The 17,066-nt window shown below is 47.2% G+C and overlaps 1 long non-coding RNA gene across 1 annotated transcript in view; it reads left to right on the top strand.

Moving 5' to 3' along the window:
- LOC146359279 (uncharacterized) overlaps positions 1-17,066 on the top strand; it is a 220,857-nt gene that overhangs the window by 117,192 nt on the left and 86,599 nt on the right. Inside the window, exon 3 of the long non-coding RNA XR_014786603.1 lies at positions 14,271-14,397. This is a non-coding gene — a long non-coding RNA (uncharacterized LOC146359279). The remainder of the gene's footprint in view (positions 1-14,270; positions 14,398-17,066) is intronic.

Below are 17,066 nucleotides of genomic sequence, written 5' to 3'. Positions count from 1 at the left end.
TCTGGGAGACTTGCAAACATCCATATATATACAATGTCCACCTGTATTATGCAGCTAGTAGCTGGAAGTGAAATTGTTATAGTCCTACCAGGACTAAATAAGCTGAAATATGAACAAGCTTCATGTACCGGCTTGCATCCACTTTGCTCCTCCCTTTGCATAAATCAGGAAACAACCCAGGAAGCTGCAACAGCTTCCTGTTACATCTGAACTGGGAAACTATTGTTAATGTCTTCCCAATAAGCCAGAAGCCATGGTTTAAAGTTGGCTTCCATATCTTGGCTTGTTTGGAAGTCATTAACATTCCTGGTTCAGATGGCTACCTGCAGCTTCTTGAATTGTTTCCCTGTGAAGGGAGGCACAAAGCAGTTGTATGTAGTTGCAGGAAGCTGAGATTTGATCATCGGAATGTGTCTTAGAAATCAGATGATCTATGTTAATGATGGCCGGTCTTAAATTGTGGGGAAAGTGACTGCATGGTCCAATTAATGGAGAAGTGGGGATACCATACAGGCAGAAGAACTAAATCAAACTCCAAAGAAATAGAAGTGTTTTTCATCCCAATCCCATAGAACCCCAATACCACATAATGTTGTAAAGCTAATGGTTAACCTTTAATAGCTAAGTTAGCAGACACATTTCTGGAAGATGGCTGCTTCCATAGCTATTATACAAAGCAGCTATGAAACTACTCCTAATTGCAGAGTTTCTGTAAACTTCTCCATCACAAATTGGAAGTCATTGAGAGGCAATGGTTCACTCCATGTTTACTGATACATGTACATGTCCTTGGACACATCATGTATCAGCTGCAGACAAGATCAAGATACTAGGTTGGATAGATCAGTTAGGAAAAAGGATGCAGTGTTTTTATTCTTACTAATAAAAAGTCACCCAATCTCATACACATGAAAATGCATAGAAAGCAAATTTAACAATACTTTGCCATGTGTGCATGCGCGTGCATGCACACTCGCCTACAAACTACCCTAAAGAGTCTTGTCTTCTTTCAAGGTCATGGACAATTTTGATTACTTTTTCAGGGCCATCCAGTTCCCTAAAGCTGTGATTTGTCTTCCATTACAGCCATTCACCTCTGCACATACTGTAGCTAATCCCATCTCTTGTGCAATCTAGCCTGGGCTTTAGGCTTGAGGACTTAAAGAAGCAGGAAAAGAGCAAGAAATGGAGAGCTTATTTGGCTTTACTTAAGTCTGATTGTATAAGCTCTTTATTATAAATTTATGAAAAGAAGGAATTTGGGTTATCTACCAATCCTCTGTGCATAGGGAAATTCACATAGGCAAACACTTGGGAAAGATATAAGTTACTCTAGTCTAAATCTGTCTTAGATCTCTGCAGATTTCAGGTCTGTGTGCCTGCATCTTATTAAACAAGACTGCCAAGGAATATAACTATTTAAAGAATTTTTTTTTTTCTGAAGGCTTCACCACCCCCCCCATTAACTCAGTGCTTGGGATAAGCGAAGTGGCCCCCATTGAAATAAATAGAAATAAATTGGCATAAATCCAAAATTTCCAGCTTGGTTGGGCAACTGGGCTATAATGGGGCGGCATAGCAAAACCATATTTGCTGTGCTGGATGGGTTGGCATTAATAGAACAAAAGTCTGAAAAGAACATTTCTCTGTTCCTGCAGGTGTAGGGTAAAATTTAGAAAGGGTTTTGAATGTTAAAATGATAGATGAAAACTTTTTGAAAGGGCTCGATGCGGAGGTGAAAGGACACAAAATTATGTGGTGAAGTTCTCATGAATGTAAAACTAAAGGAAGCCTGGAATCATTAACATAATGTGTTTTGTACATTCAGAGAGGATACGGTATTTTGGAGGACTTGATTGAATGGAAAAAAGATCAATGCCTTCTATGTGCTCTTCACTTCCTTGTTTATGCAGGTGACAGTGCGACTTAGAGCCAAGTGTTCTACACCTCCTTGGCATAAAAACAGATTGTTTATATGTGATGGAGCATAAAGTATGTGCTTCTCTGGGCTTTGATTTGCTTGTAGCTAGTTGACCTCACCTATCTTATGCCAGGAGACAGAGAGAAATTAAGAAATCCCAAATCTGGCAAAACTCCTGAAAGTATATTTTAACAACTACATGTTATGCTGACAGATCTGTGGTTTATCTTCAGATATATTTAAATGTAGCTGCTCGTGCAGGGAGGGGAGGCTGCTAATTTGACTGGGGGAAGGAGTGGGGTGGTTTCTTTCCTGATCTACTGTAAATCCCCTGGCAAGCTGCTATTGGGAGTGATACAGTATTGTTCCCTCTAGGGAGCAAATAGCAGTTTGAGGGGGATGGTTTAGATCAGGAAAATGGTGTGGGAGGAAAGAGTTATATACCTCCAACCGCTGAGCAGCTTCCCTGATCAAATGAGCAAATCACTACCACCCTTCCCAGAGCTGTTTTTGTTTGTATGTTTAAAGTGGGGAGATCAGTCACAGATCTCCTGGCATAATGTATACTAGGGCTGTGCACCACTTTGGAGCCAAATCAGAATACTGAAGTGAATCCGGCTGCTTCAGGGGTGCCTTGTTGAGCTCTGAAGTGGGTCAGAAGAGCACCGAGGCAGTCCAAAGTGAAGCGGTTCACCCATGAAGCTCTTCAGTCTGCCTTGGTGATTTGGAGCTATTCTGAAGCCATTCTGAAGCCCAGACAGCTGGTCTCTAAAATGTATCAACTTGTGAAAGGTCAGGGAGGTGGCAAGGAGCAGGACGGAGCGGGGAAGGGGAGAGGAGGAGGAGGCAGCAGGGGGAAATGATGAACCTTGACGAATGGCAATGGTAGTTGCCAAATTAGGGCTGAACTTAACCCAGCAGTCTCTAATAAGTGACAGCGGTGTAGGAGGTGGGAGGGAATGATATATTGGAGATCAGCCTGCTTCATTTCACTGTGAGAAAGAGAGCTGGTTAGACAGAGAGAGAGTTGGCTAGCTAGATCTGTGTGATGTGTGTGTGTTCTACTGCAGCTTTGTCGTTCTTCTTCCTTCCCACCCAGCCCTTCTCAATTCAACTATACCTATTAGCCTTCCCTTTCTTTCTTTTCTGGATTCCTTATTTAAAAAACTTTTTTTTTTTTTTTAATACTTCAGTTTCCTTGCCTTGTTCTTTGGCTACCCCCCTGCCCTTCTGAATTCAACCATTCTTATTAGTTTTCCCTTTCTCTCTAGATTCTTTATTTGTTGTTGTTGTTCAGTCGTGTCCAACTCTTCGTGACCCCATGGACCATAGCACGCCAGGCCTTCCTGTCCTCTGCTCTCTCCCGGAGTGTGCTCAAGTTCATATTCATTGCATCGGTGATGCTATCTAGCCATCTCATCCTCTGCCGTCCCCTTCTCCTTTTGCCTTCAATCTTTCCCAGCATCAAGGTCTTTTCCAGGGAGTTTTCTCTTCGCATTAGGTGGCCAAAATATTTGAGCTTCAGCTTCAGTATCTGTCCTTCCAATGAGCAGTCAGGGTTAATTTCTTTAGGATTGACTGATTTGACCTCCTTGCAGTCCAGGGCGCTCGTAAAAGTCTTCTCCAGCACCACAGTTCGAAGGCATCAATTCTTTGGCACTCAGCCTTCCTTATAGTCCAGCTCTCACAGCCATATGTTGCTACTGGGAAAAACATAGCTTTGATTATATGAATCTTTGTCAGCAAGGTGATGTCTCTGCTTCTTACTATGCTGTCTAGGTTTGCCATAGCTTTCCTCCCAAGGAGCAAGCATCTTTTAATTTCATGGCTACAGTCACCATCTGTGGTGATCTTGGAGCCCAAGAAAATAAAACCTGTCACTGCTTCCATTTCTTCCCCTTCTATATGCCAGGAAGTGAAGGGGCCAGATGCCATGATCTTAGTTTTTTTAATGTTGAGTTTCAAACCAGCTTTTGCACTCTCCACTTTCATCCTCAACAAACTCTTTCATCCTCAACAACCTCAGCTCTTTAGATCCTCTTCGCCTTCTGCCTTCAGATATCATCTGCGTATCTGAGGTTGTTGATAATTCTCCTGGCAATCTTAATTCTGACCTGTGATTCATCCAACCCGGCGTTTCTCATGATGTACTCTGCATATAAATTAAATAAGCAGGGCGACAATATACAGCCTTGTCGTACTCCTTTCCCAATTTTGAACCGATCGGTTGTTCCATGTCTGGTTCTTACTGTAGCTTCTTGACCCTCATACAGGTTTCTCAGGAGACAGGTAAGGTGGTCTGGTACCCCCATCTCTTTCAGAATTTGCCACAGTTTGTTGTGATCCACACAGTCAAAGGCTTTAGCATAGTCAATGAAGCAGAAATAGACGTTTTTCTGGAATTCTCTTGCTTTCTCCATGATCCAGCGAATGTTGGCGATTTGATCTCTAGTTCCTCTGCCTCTTCGAAACCCAGTTTCTACTTCCGGTAGTTCTCGGTTCACATGCTGCTGAAGCCTAGCTTGTAGGATTTTGAGCATAACCTTGCTGGCGTGTGAAATGAGAGCAATTGTACGGTAGTTTGAACACTCTTTGGCATTGCCCTTCCCAATATATTAAAAATCTAAGTACTTTCTTTTCCTTGTTCTTAGTTCGCTCCTCCCCACCCTGCTCAATTCTTGTATTCCTTCCCTTCCCATTTTTGAACTCTATATCTTTTGCATATATATATATATATATATATATATATATATATATATATATATAAAGCCTTTTCTCTTCTGTTAGGACTGGACGTAGTGTATTGTTACTGCCCACCGCCGCCCTGCCTTTGCTTGCAGGCAGTTCTGTATTTGCTTGTCCTTTGCTCTTGTGTGTGTCCTGTGTGTATGCATTTGCGCTTGTGTTGTGTTCAAGTGCACAGTGTGTGGCAAGGCACCACACACAAGTCCACATTTCAAAAGACAGTGGGCGAAGCACTACACACAATAGCATGTATTATTTAAATTTTCTGTGCTGTGTGGCAAAGCAAGCCCAATATGAGGCATCTTCAGGGTCCTGGCAGGAGCAGAGGTGGGCGAGGTGCTGCTGGGACCAGCAGCACCAGTAGCCAGGCTGGCTCAACCTCAGTCCGGATAGTACATCCTGGTCTAGGGCAGACCTGTTTTTCCAGGTAATGTGTATTCCATTCAGCCAAAGACAGCCTGAGGGCATCCACCATGAAGCTGAACAGGGAAGCGGTACCAGGGCAGAGGGTTACCTGCACTTCAAAGAAACCTGCACCAGAAATTAGGGATTGTGACCTCCTCCTAATCACCGCTTAACCACCTAATTTCTCTGGTTATCCCCTTATGACCAGTTTGAGTTTCTGAGAACAGCACATTTTACCTGTGTCTAGCACTGTCTGAAATTTGGCAGGTTCAGTCACCTGCATTGGGACTGCCAGGTGTCCAGAGTTCATGCACTTCAGTGGAAACCTTGAAAAGTTATAGCTCTTTGCTTTGAGAATTTTTGTTGAAAAAATCAAATTTTACCTGCACCTAGCTCAAAAACTGCTGGGCCAAACTGTCTGAGGTTTGGCAGGTTCAGTCACCTGCATTGGGGCTGCTCAGTGCTCAGATTCCATGCACTTCCATTGAAATAGTGATAAGTTATAGCTCTTTGCTTTCAGAGTTTTTGTGGAAAAAATAAATTTTTACCTGCGCCTAGCGCAAAACTGAGTAGGCCAAACTGTCTGAACTTTGGCAAGTAGAATCATCTCCATGGGGGCTGCCAGGTCGACAAATTTCATGTATTTATCATAAAACTGAAAAGGTTATGGCCGTTTCTGTTTTCCAATGCAAGTCAATGAGTAAATGTAAAATCCAAATAATTTGGATATCTGAATCTCGCTTTGGATCTGAAGCGAAGCAGATTGGGTCCGAATTGGTCTGAACTGAAGCAGGGCTGATTCAGAAGGTCCAAATCAGACCCCCCTGATTCACTTTGGATGCCATGTGTTGTTGTTTATTCGTTCAGTCTCTTCTGACTCTTTGTGACTTCATGGACTAGCCCACGCCAGAGCTTCCTGTCGGCCGTCGCCACCCCCAGCTCCCCCAAGGCCGAGTCCATCACCTCCAGAATATCATCCATCCATCTTGCCCTTTGTCAGGGTTGGATTGGAGCCCTGAGAGCCCCAAAGCAGTTCTGATTCTGAGGAAGAGATAGAAACCGCGGGAGAGGAACCCACACACTGTTCAGAGGAGCAGCTGGGGGGAGAGCCCCTCCCGGTACACATTCCTGAGAGTGATAGTGACCCTGGCAGGGAGAGGGAGGTACAACAGCAGTTTATAGATGCTAGGTGCCGGCGCAGTGTCAAGCGGGAGATGGTGGGTGCTGAGAGGAGGCGCTCAGCCCGCTTGGCATGACGGCAACAGCAGCGCCCCGATGACCCATGGGAAAAGGGTGGACTCTCTCCTCCTAGCCCATAAGTACAGAGGTTTCCTGCCTTCCCCTCCAGATGGAGATCAACTGATTCCTAAGGTTAGAACCCCTGAGTAGGCAGATCTCTTAAGTCTCACTCATAGGATCAAGCAATCAGCATCTGTAAGCATCATTGGGTTGAATGGGAATAAAACTTTGGAAAAGAGCCCTATTGTCTACGTGTTGATTTTGGCTACCTGAGGATTTCAGAAGGCAGCAGGGGCAACCTCCCGACAGCTTGATCTCTGATCCTTTTTCTTTTCCTCCTACGACTTCTGGGACAGTGCCATGGAGCAGGTTTTGACAACTCTGATGCAGGAGAACCAGGCGCTGTGTGAACAAGTCACTCAATTCAATTGGCGACTGCCGTTCAGGCCTTGCAGGCTGCGGCTCAGCCCATTCTGCCTCCCATTCCCCCCCGGTGCAAGTGCCCGGTGGCCTTGCTGGAGAGGTTTTCAGGTGAGAGGGGTTGTTTTCACAGTTTCCGTGCCCAGGCCGAGCTGTACATGCGCCTCTGGCCTGAGGATTTCCTGATGGATCAGGTTCATGTGGGGTTTGTCATTAACCTGCTTTCCGACGTGGCAGCTAATTGGGCTTCGTCTCTTCTTCTCGCAAATGACCCCTTGCTGGGATCCAGGTTTCATGATGGCTATGGTGGGGTTTTTTTGGTGATCCCCTTCATGCACAGACAACTACTCAGGACATTCGCCACCTCAAGCAAGGCAAGGATTCAGTTTCTTGCTCTGTGACTGCTTTTTGCTTGCTCATGCTCATTGCATTTCGCTTGCTCATGTAGATCATTCATCTACAGTGGAATGATGCCGCTCTGGTGGCCCAATTTTTGGATGGTTTGAATGATGACATCTTGGATGAGTTGGCACGCGTGCCCCTCCCGCCTACTCCAGCACAGCTCACCCAATTCTGTTTATAGATCAACAGTCACCTGGAGGGGCACCGACAGGCCAGGCGGCGCTCCAGTGGCCGGGATTTCCCTCCTCCCGTTCCCCCCCAGCTACTGCCCCCAATTCCCCCCCCACCCCTGCAATGGGGGTGGAGGAGACCCCGATGCAACTGGGAGCCACCCGAGCTGCGCTGTCGCCAGAGGAGTTGGAAAGGTGGCACGCTGAGCGTTGTTGTTTTCAGTGCAGAAAGCAGGGGCACTTTGCCAGGTCCTGTCGCTCCAGACCGACAGCCTCACTTCTTCCTCCTCTTCCTCCTCCTCCTCCTCCTCCTCCTCCACCTCCTCGCCCCCAAGCCTGACTAGACCACCCCCCAAGCCTGTTGGGGGTCTCCAGTGTGGGGGCCTGTTCTGTACCCAGGGAACACCTTCCTCAACCCCACCACCCTCCCATCTGCTCCTTCCTGTACACCTCCAGCCCTCCCAGTGGGGGAGGGGAGGTCCTGGTGCTGGTGGACTCTGGGGCTTCTACCTATTGCATGGATGAAGATTTTGCTCTGCAGCGCAACGTTCCTGCTTTACCCCTCCCTACCCCGTTGAGGGTGGAGACCATCGACGGGCGTCCCCTCTCTTCGGGAGAGGTTACTCAGATTACAGCTCCAGTCCCTCTGCATTCCCAGGGCCACGCTGAGCAGGTTCAATTGCACTTGGTCAGGGTTCCTCAATACCCACTCGTGCTGAGCGTCTCCTGGCTCTCTGAGCACAATCCTCAGATTCCTTGGGAGCTTTGTCAAATGCAGTTCTCTTTTCCTTACTGCTTGCAGCATTGCTTCCCAGACAGGGCGGCGGCCCCAGTCCCGGCCTCAACCCTTTCCGCCCCCTCCCCTTCTTCACCAAGGGTTTCTTCTGTTCCAGTGATCCTCCCAGAGAAGTACGTGGTGTTCTGGGATGTTTTCGACAAGAAGGAGGCCGACCAGTTGCCCCCCCCCGCTCCTTTGACTGTGCCATTAACCTGATCCCGAGTGCTACCATCACGGCGGGCTGGCTGTATTCCATGTCAGAACCAGAACTTTGAGGTCTTTGGGAGTTTCTGGACACCAACCTCCGCCGGGGGTTCATTCGCCCCTCCACCTGCCCACCTGCGCCCCAACGATATTTGTTCTCAAGAAGACGGGAGAGCTCAGGCACGACTACAGAAACCTCAACTCCATCACTATCCCGGACAAATACTCCCTCCCCCTGTTCCCTGAGATACTTGAGCGCCTGGGGCGAGCCAAGATTTTCACCAAATTGGACCTGCGTGGCACTTACAACCTGATTCGTATCTGGGAGGGGGATGAGTGAAAGACCTGTTTCGGAAACCGGTGTGGGGTGTACAAATACTTGGTGATACCTTTTGGACTTGCCTGCGCCCCCCCCCCCATGTTTTCGCAATTTATGAATGCCATCTTCAGGGACTATTTGGACACTTTTCTCATTGTTTATTTGGATGATTTACTTGTATTTTCTGCTGACCCCCATGACCATCAGCGCCATGTCACAGCCGTTTTGCAGCTCCTCAGCGAAAATCGTCTCTTTGTCAAGCTGGAGAAATGTGCATTTGACTTGACCTCCTTGGACTTTCTTGGCTACATTATTTCAGCTGATGGCATCAGCTGAAGGTCCAGGCCGTCCTTTCCTGGCAGGCTCCATCCATCAAGAAGGACTTGCAGCGTTTCCTGGGCTTTGCCAACTTCTACAGGAAGTTTCTGCCTGGCTATGCTAGACTGACATCTCCTCTCATGGACCTCCTTAAGGGCAAGACATCTCCTTTTCATTGGACTGCTTCTGTCCACCAGTCTTTCGAGGAACTTAAGAGGCTTTTTAGTTCTGAGCCAATCCTGTTGCACCCTGACCCGAGGAGGCCTTTTGTAGTGCAAACCGATGCATCTGACTTTGCGGTGGGGGCTGTGCTTTTCCAGCCAGGTCAGGCGCGGTGGGGGGAGTTGCAACCCTGCACCTACCACTCCAGGAAGTTAAGCATGTCTGAGCGGAATTATACCATCTGGGAAAAGGAGGTGCTAGCGATTAAGTCAGGCTTGGAGACATGGCGTCATCTTCTGGAGGGGGTGCAACACCCCGTCGAAGTCAGAACTGATCATCACAACTTGGAACACCTCTAAACAGCCTGCGCCTTAAATCAGCGGCAGATTAGGTGGTCTTTGTTTTTCCCCCTATTCAACCTGAAGATCCACCATGTGAAGGCTGCCAACAACCAGCAGGCTGATGCCCTCTCTCGTAAGCCGGCTCTCCAGCCAGGGGGTGAGGAGAGTCCCTCCCCCACTCTGATTCTCCCCCCGAAAATCTGGCGGCGGTGGTGGTGTCTCGCTCCTGGGAGGAGCTCCTTCGCATTGAACAAGCTTGGGATTCTTTTGTCCGCGAGAAGGTGGAGGGCTTGGGGCTAGCCTCTGCCCCCCCCACTCGACCCCCTTTTCCCTGCAAGGTGGGTTGCTTTGCCATTCTGGTCAGGTGTATGTGTCTTGTAAACCCCTCTGCGAAAAAGTCCTCTGTCAGTGCCACGATTCCCCCACCGCTGAGCATTTTGGCTTTGCCAAGACCCTACATGGGGAGATGCGGGATTTTTGGTAGCCCTGAGTGTGTTGGGACATCAAGACCTATGTTTCTTCCTGCACGACCTGTCAGTGGGTGAAAGCCCCCTCGGGCAAGCCCATGTGCTTACTTCACCCCCTGCCTACCCCCTCGGGCCCTTGGAAGTTGCTTTCCCTCGACTTCATCACTGACTTGCCTCGCTCACAAAGTAGGACTACTATTCTGGTGGTGGAGGATTTGTTTTCTAAGATGGCTCACTTCATCCCATGCACTGGTTTGCCCTTGGCCAGGGAGACAGCAGAGCTCTTTTTGGCACATGTTTTCCGTCTCCATGGGTGGCCGGAGGGGCTCATTTTGGATAGAGGGGCCCAGTTCACAGCCCATTTCTGGAAGGAGCTACTTGGCCTACTCAATGTGTTGCTACGCCTTTCCTCTGCTCACCACCCCCAGACGGATGGTCAGACCAAATGCACCAATGCAACTCTAGAGCAATACTTATGCTGTTATGTAAACTACCAACAAGATGACTGATTTTCCCTGCTGCCTTTGGCAGAACTTGCTTATAACAATGCCTGCCATGCATCTACCCACCAGACTCCCCTTTTTTGCCAATTTTGGGTACCATCCCAAGGCCTTCCCTTCCTCGCTTGGGCCATCCTTGGTGCCTGCGGCCCATGAGTTTTTAGAGGAGCTGCGCTCGGTGCACCACCTTTTATGGGACTCCATTGACCAAGCGAAAGTGGCGTACAAAGAAACTGCGGACTGGCATCACTAGCCAGGTCCATCCCTGCAGCTGGGGGACTGGGTTTGGTTGTCCACCCACTACCTCCCCTCTCATTCTCCTGTGAAAAAGCTCGAGCCACATCGCACAGGCCCTTTCCAGATTATGGCCCAGATTAACCCTGTTGCTTTTCACCTGGCTCTTCCCCCCTCCATGAAAATGCATCCTGTTTTTCATCACTCCTTACTTTCCCCCCTGGTCTCTGATGACCCCCATCGCTCAGTCTGCTCCCCCCTGCCCCCAGTGCTGGTGGGGGGGGAGGAGGAGTTTGAAGTCGCTGAGATCCTGGACTTGCGCCTTTCCCGTGGGCACCTGCAATATTTAGTGGACTGGAAAGGCTATGGGCTGGACGAACCTTCCTGGGAACCCGCTGACAATCTGCATGCCCCTTTGCTGCTGCAACGCTTCCACCAATGAACCCCCACAAGCCTGGGGCTCCAGGGGGGCATGAGTGGGGTCTCATGGGAGCGGGGATGATGTCAGGGTTGGATCAGAGCCCAGAGAGCCCCAAAGCAGTTCTGATTTTGAGGAAGAGATAGAAACCGCAGGAGAGGAACCCACGTGCTGTTCAGAGGAGCAGCCAGGGGAAGAGCCCCTCCCGGTACTAGGGATGTACGAAAATCACTTACCTTTTCACAGGGTGATTCACGGTTGGGGGGAGGCGCTCTGCACCTCCCCCCCAAGTCCTAACCCGTCCGGCTCCGCTCTGCGGGAACTCTGTGGAGCCACCGGCAGGCTGCATTCGCAGGTGTCTGGAGCCTGCAGATGCAAATGGTGGTGGCTACGGCAGCCACCATTTGCGTTCATGTTTTTGTCCGTGAAAGGCTATGTAAATATTTACGTAGCCTATCACGGCAAAAAAAACAGGAACACAAATGGCGGTGGCTACGGCGGCCGCCATTTGCGTTCCCTTTCTTTTGCTGTGATAGGCTACATAAATACTTAGGTAGCCTATCATGGCCTCTGTAGGGACACAAATGGTGTCCCTGCATTAGCCGTGATAGGCTACGTAAGTATTTACGTAGCCTATCATGGCCTAAATTGGGAAGCGAATGGCGGCCGCAGACATGGCTGCCATTCGCAAAGCAGTGCAAACGGCACCAGGTAAGTGCTCCGTTTTGCGCACCATTCACGGGGTGGTGGGGTGGTGGGCTTTGTTCCACCACAGATTTCAGGGGGCCGAATGCACTGGCATTCGGCTTCACTGAGATCCGTGGCAGAATTCTCTGACATCCCTACCTGGTACACATTCCTGAGATTGATACTGACCCTGGCAGGGAGAGGGAGGCACAACAGCAGTTTCTGGATGCTAGGCGCCAGCGCAGCGTCAAGTGGGAGATGGTGGGTGCTGAGAGGAGGTGCTCAGCCTGCTTGGTGCAATGGCAACAGCGGCGCCCCGATGCCCCATGGGAAAAGGGTGGACTCTCTCCTCCTAGCCCATAAGTACAGAGGTTTCCCGCCTTCCCCTCCAAACAGAGATCAACTGATTCCTAAGGTTAGAACCCCTGAGTAGGCAGCTCTCTTAAGTATCACTGGGTAGGATCAAGCAATTAGCATCTGTAAGTGTCAGTAGGTTGAATGGGAATAAAGCCTTGGAAAAGAGCCCTATTGTCTGCGTGTTGATTCTGGCTACCTGAGGATTTGAGAAGGCAGCAGGGGCAACCTCCTGACACCCTTCGTCGGCCTTCCACTTTCCCTAGCATCAGCATCTTCTCCAGGGTATCCTGTCTTCTCATGATGTGGCCAAAGTACTTCAGTTTTGCCTTTAAGATCCTTCCCTCAAGTGAGCAGTCTGGCTTTGTTTCCTGGAGTATGGACTGGTTTGATCTTTTTGCAGTCCAAGGCACTCAGAATTTTCCTCCAGCACCACAGTTCAAAAGCATCTATCTTCCTTTGCTCAGCCTCCCTTATGATCCAGCTCTCGCAGCCATAGGTTACTACGGGGAATACCATTGTAAAATGGTTAACAAAAGCTTCTATCATTTTCTTATAACCTTTTTGGACTTCTGCAGTGAGAGGTAGACTAGAGAGAGTATCATCTGCAGTGTCCCCCATTTCAAAAATGAAAACATTCAGTCAGTGTTCTCTGTGGTTTCTTATTCTGAATCAACCCTGAAGCCATCCTATATAGCGATGCTGCCAAATTTCATCACTAGTCAGCTTGTGGGTCGAAACTCATGTGTTTGTAATGCTCACATATTGTAGCAAGCCTGAACCGCGGTCTTATGAAATGGTTATTAATTTCAGAATGGATTGCGAGCTTTGGAGTAGGTGCAGTCTGCATTTAAACTGTGGCATTTCCATGCATGTGCTGAATTGGTTGGTTTAACCCTTTCCTTTGTGATGATGTCATTTTAACCCTTTAGTGAAAATACTTTTTTCCTTGTTTGGTAAGTAGAAGTGTACTAAAGCGGGTGCTGATGAGTGGCCCTGGACTCTGCCTGTGAGAGGAACACTGGAAAGGGAATCCAGGGAGTCTTCATGGTGTGGTGCAGGCTGGTATGGCTGGCTGGCTGGCTGAGCTTTGGCAGATGTAGTTTGTTGCTCACTTGGACATTAACTAAACTTTCTGGAACAAAATATGTTCTTGGGAGGATAGTGGTGGCAATGATATCACATTTCCACAAGGATGCAACAATAGTTAAGGTGACCTGGCAAACCAACCAACCACCTGTTTCCAATAAACAAAAGAGTTGCACTTGATTATCAGGCAGGCTACATCAAAACAACCAGCCAGAAAGGGATACATAACACAGTAATGCAAGATGTCATGATGCATCACACAATTCCAAGATGCAGTTTGATACTGTACATGTGCAAAAACTCATATATACAAAATAGATCTCAAATTAAAGGAGAACTCTCATCTGAGATTACACAGATGAATTTGTTTCTTTCCAAGGAAATAACAAATTCATTTGGGTAAAGTTTGCCCATCACTAACCCTGTATCCCTCAGACCTCCTAATCCAGCTGGGCCAGCTGCTTGAATTTTGAAGAACACCACATTTTTTAAGCTAAGCCATTTCTTATACAATCCTTAGCTTTACAGGCTTGTATCTTTTAATTCTCACTTGATGCTCTGATTATTCTGAGGTATCTCTGTCTTCCTTCACTAGGAGCTTTTTTTTACTCTCACTTCGCTGTGTTTCTTCCTTGCACTATTTTGTCTGATGTTAAAATCATGCTCCTGTTCCTTTTTCTTTTAGTTTTCCACTCACTCTTCTTGCTGCCTGGAGCTCTCTCTCTCTCTCCTCTGACTCAAGCCTCCTCCACTCAGTCAAGAAAACATCCCACTCGGACACCATATAGTGGGTATGAAAAAGCAACTGGCAGCCATGTTGAGAGTTGTGCAATTTGTGCAAATTTCTTTTTATACAATTTTTTTAAAACATGGAAAATCTGTGAACTGGCTCAACTCAATGCAGATTGAGTCAGGCCAGCTCATGGGGAAATGAGCCGAAGTTGGGGGGGGGGGGCTGAGCTGATGAAAGCTCAGCGAGCTCCATCCACCAGACGGATTCCTCCAGCACCCCTAGTTCTATGCAAGAACTCTTCATCCTCTCTTATACATTGGAGTGCAACCACTTGCTGTTCCAAACTTCTTACCTTTTCTTCTAGTAATGCAACCAGATTTCCCTTGCTGCAGATGTATGCCATATTATCTTCAGGCAGGAAAACAAACATACGTAAGGCATACTTCGTGAATCATCACTGCTGAACTGTATCTATCCATCTTCTCTTTCTGGTAAGTTCTCCCTCTCCACTATCAGTGCGGTGGCCCTTCCTTCTTAGTCCCCAAAGCAGCTCAGCTGGTGGACCCTTTTAAGCACAAATGGCCCACTTACTTTATAGGGAAATCTTGTGAGGGACTTCTACTGCCAACTCCTGTTCACTCACTCCCTGGGAACTGGCTGGCTTATATAATTCTGGACTTATTGATGCAGCCTCTGATTATTCAGCAGGAAGCAATCCCTGAACTGCACGCAATGAGCAATCAAGCAGCTCTCAGGACACCCCTCCTTTCAGCCCACACAGCTGAGCACATGATCAGTCAGAGCACATGATCAGTCAGAGCACATGATCAGTCAGAACATAGGGTCAAACAGGTTCACTCTTCTCTTTGTATCTACACCTGAAGAACTCTTTTTCTCCTCCATCCATAGAGCTCCACTGGCAAACTCCTATTAGCAATCCCTGTTCCCTCACTCAGTGAGTGAGCAAACAGTGAGATTAGTTAATGCTAATCAGGGTTCCCTCTTTATTGGGATTCTGCAGCTGGTCGCTTCTGGCAATTCCATTAATCTGGGATTTTGAAAGATTCCAACTCTATTAGAATTTCTACTTTCTGTCCGTTTGGTCTAAAACACCAGCATATTATAACTCCGCCATCCTCTGCATTGAACAATGCAGGAATCAAAACCAAGTGGCACAGATGCTGTCTATCAATTTCCCCCTTAAGAAAGGAACCTCATGGAGCTCTTGCATATTCAAGTCCTCAGCACATTTATCTCGGTCCCTCTTACTTTTCTTGGGAATAAACAAGCACTGTACAGCTAAAACAAAGACAGCACTGAAGCTATATACACAACGAGTACACCATGTAACAATAGAACATTTATGAATATTTAAACAAAACTTGCTAGTAGCACATTTAGTTTATGCTTTCTTTGGTAACCAGCTAATATTAATTGGGAATATCTCTTATCAGCATGGCACATGGTGCACAGGTCTGTTTCCACTTGATTCCACAATGGGATGCCAGATCTAAGAACTCCAGTCCTGGGCAAACCTAACAAATTGCATGAATTAAAGACTAAACTCTTCTCTGCATTTAGGTGGTCTATACATATCATGAAAATTAATCATGATACTTAAAGCTCTCTGTGCATTAAATAGAAATTAATTATGATGAGCCCACAACTTTGTTGGCAGCCATATACCAGCACTGAATATATTTGCTGAGCTGACCTGAAATAGACCACTCAGCGGAGAGGAGCAATGCTGAAGAATCATCACATGTGAGTCAAACCTTTCAAAAGATCAGAGAAAAGTCAACTGCTGCAAAGTGCTGCTACCAGGTTGCTGGTTGGAACTGGGTGATCAGAGCATATTAAAACTTGGGACCTGAATAACTTAGGGAGCAATCCTATGGCTGACAGACAGTGGCTAGACAGTGCTCTGAGATCGGTTCCCAGAGAACTGAACTCCTCTGAGGCAGCGCAGAACAGCCCCATCCTCCATGCTCACAAGAGGAGTGTGGAGTGGCTGAAAAGGGGCATTCCAGGAGGTGTTCCGGGGTGGGGAGGGCAGAAATGCCTGTACGACACATCCAATGTGTTCTACAGCAGCCTCCACCCCCACTCTGCCCTCCCACAGCTAGACAGCCGCAATTGGCTGTCTAGCCGAAAATGCAGGGCAGGAGAAGTGCGGAGGGAACGATCCCCTCCATGCTTCTCCTGCCCTATCTGAATAGGATTATGCCCTTAAGCTCCCATATGTATCCCCTTGAGACCTATGTTTAGGTGTTGACTTGACACCTGACAGAGAGTGAGCATTGTACTCTATCTTCACCCTTCCCTTCCCTTGATTTTGGTTTCATATCCTGCTTTGGAGGGAACTCTTAAATCACCATTTCCCAATTCAGACATCACAAGAAACAGTGGTTTAAGAAACCACAATATATTTACCGAAGTGAAGTACATAAGTAGAAGAGAGATGGGGAGGAGCAAAGGAGTGTGTGGGCACACAGCTTGTTTGTGGTCTGATAAACCAGTTTTAAATCATGCTACCCAAACAAGCTTAGTCAAAAAAAGAAACAGTACTTGCTGCCCAGGAACCATCAGCCCAGAAGTGGAACCCTCCCGGCTGTGGTGTAAGAAACCTGGAAATGAAGGGTGGACAACTAATAACTGGACAGCTATTTGAGATTGAGAAATGGGTGAACCCTTTAGGGTTAATTAAATATTTCCTTGTGGAGTGTAATGGGCTGTTAGCTACAATGGTGGAGATAAATGGAAGGGGGAATATTGGTCCAGTACAAACAGAAATAAACCCAAGTCTATTCAAAAGGCCAACGTGGATATTCACCAACTAAGAGAGAATGAAACATTTTCTCATTATAAGTCAAAGAAAATGTAAAAAGAAAACAAAAAAGAGAAAAGTGCAAAAATACAGACTATAAGGAAAATAAAAAAAGGAGAGGTAGCTCCAAAGGCAATATACTGGGATTGGAAAATGAAATATGGGAAATTATTTAAATTAATAGATAAGAAATCTAAGAAGGTACAGGCTAAAAAGCCATATGAGAGTGGAAAGTTGATTAAAGAGGAAAAGAATAAAGAAAGCTGAGAAAATGCCATTATCTGAGCAGCTAAATAAAACATCAGCTGGATCTACAGTTAGTATTGATAGGAA

Source organism: Heloderma suspectum, chromosome 1, assembly GCF_057233095.1.
Source record: "Heloderma suspectum isolate Gila_16-S chromosome 1, 16-S_ref, whole genome shotgun sequence".
Taxonomy (NCBI): Eukaryota; Metazoa; Chordata; class Lepidosauria; order Squamata; family Helodermatidae; genus Heloderma; species Heloderma suspectum.
The sequence above is the reverse complement of the archived record's forward strand: the minus strand, read 5'-3'. Positions and strand labels throughout refer to the sequence as shown.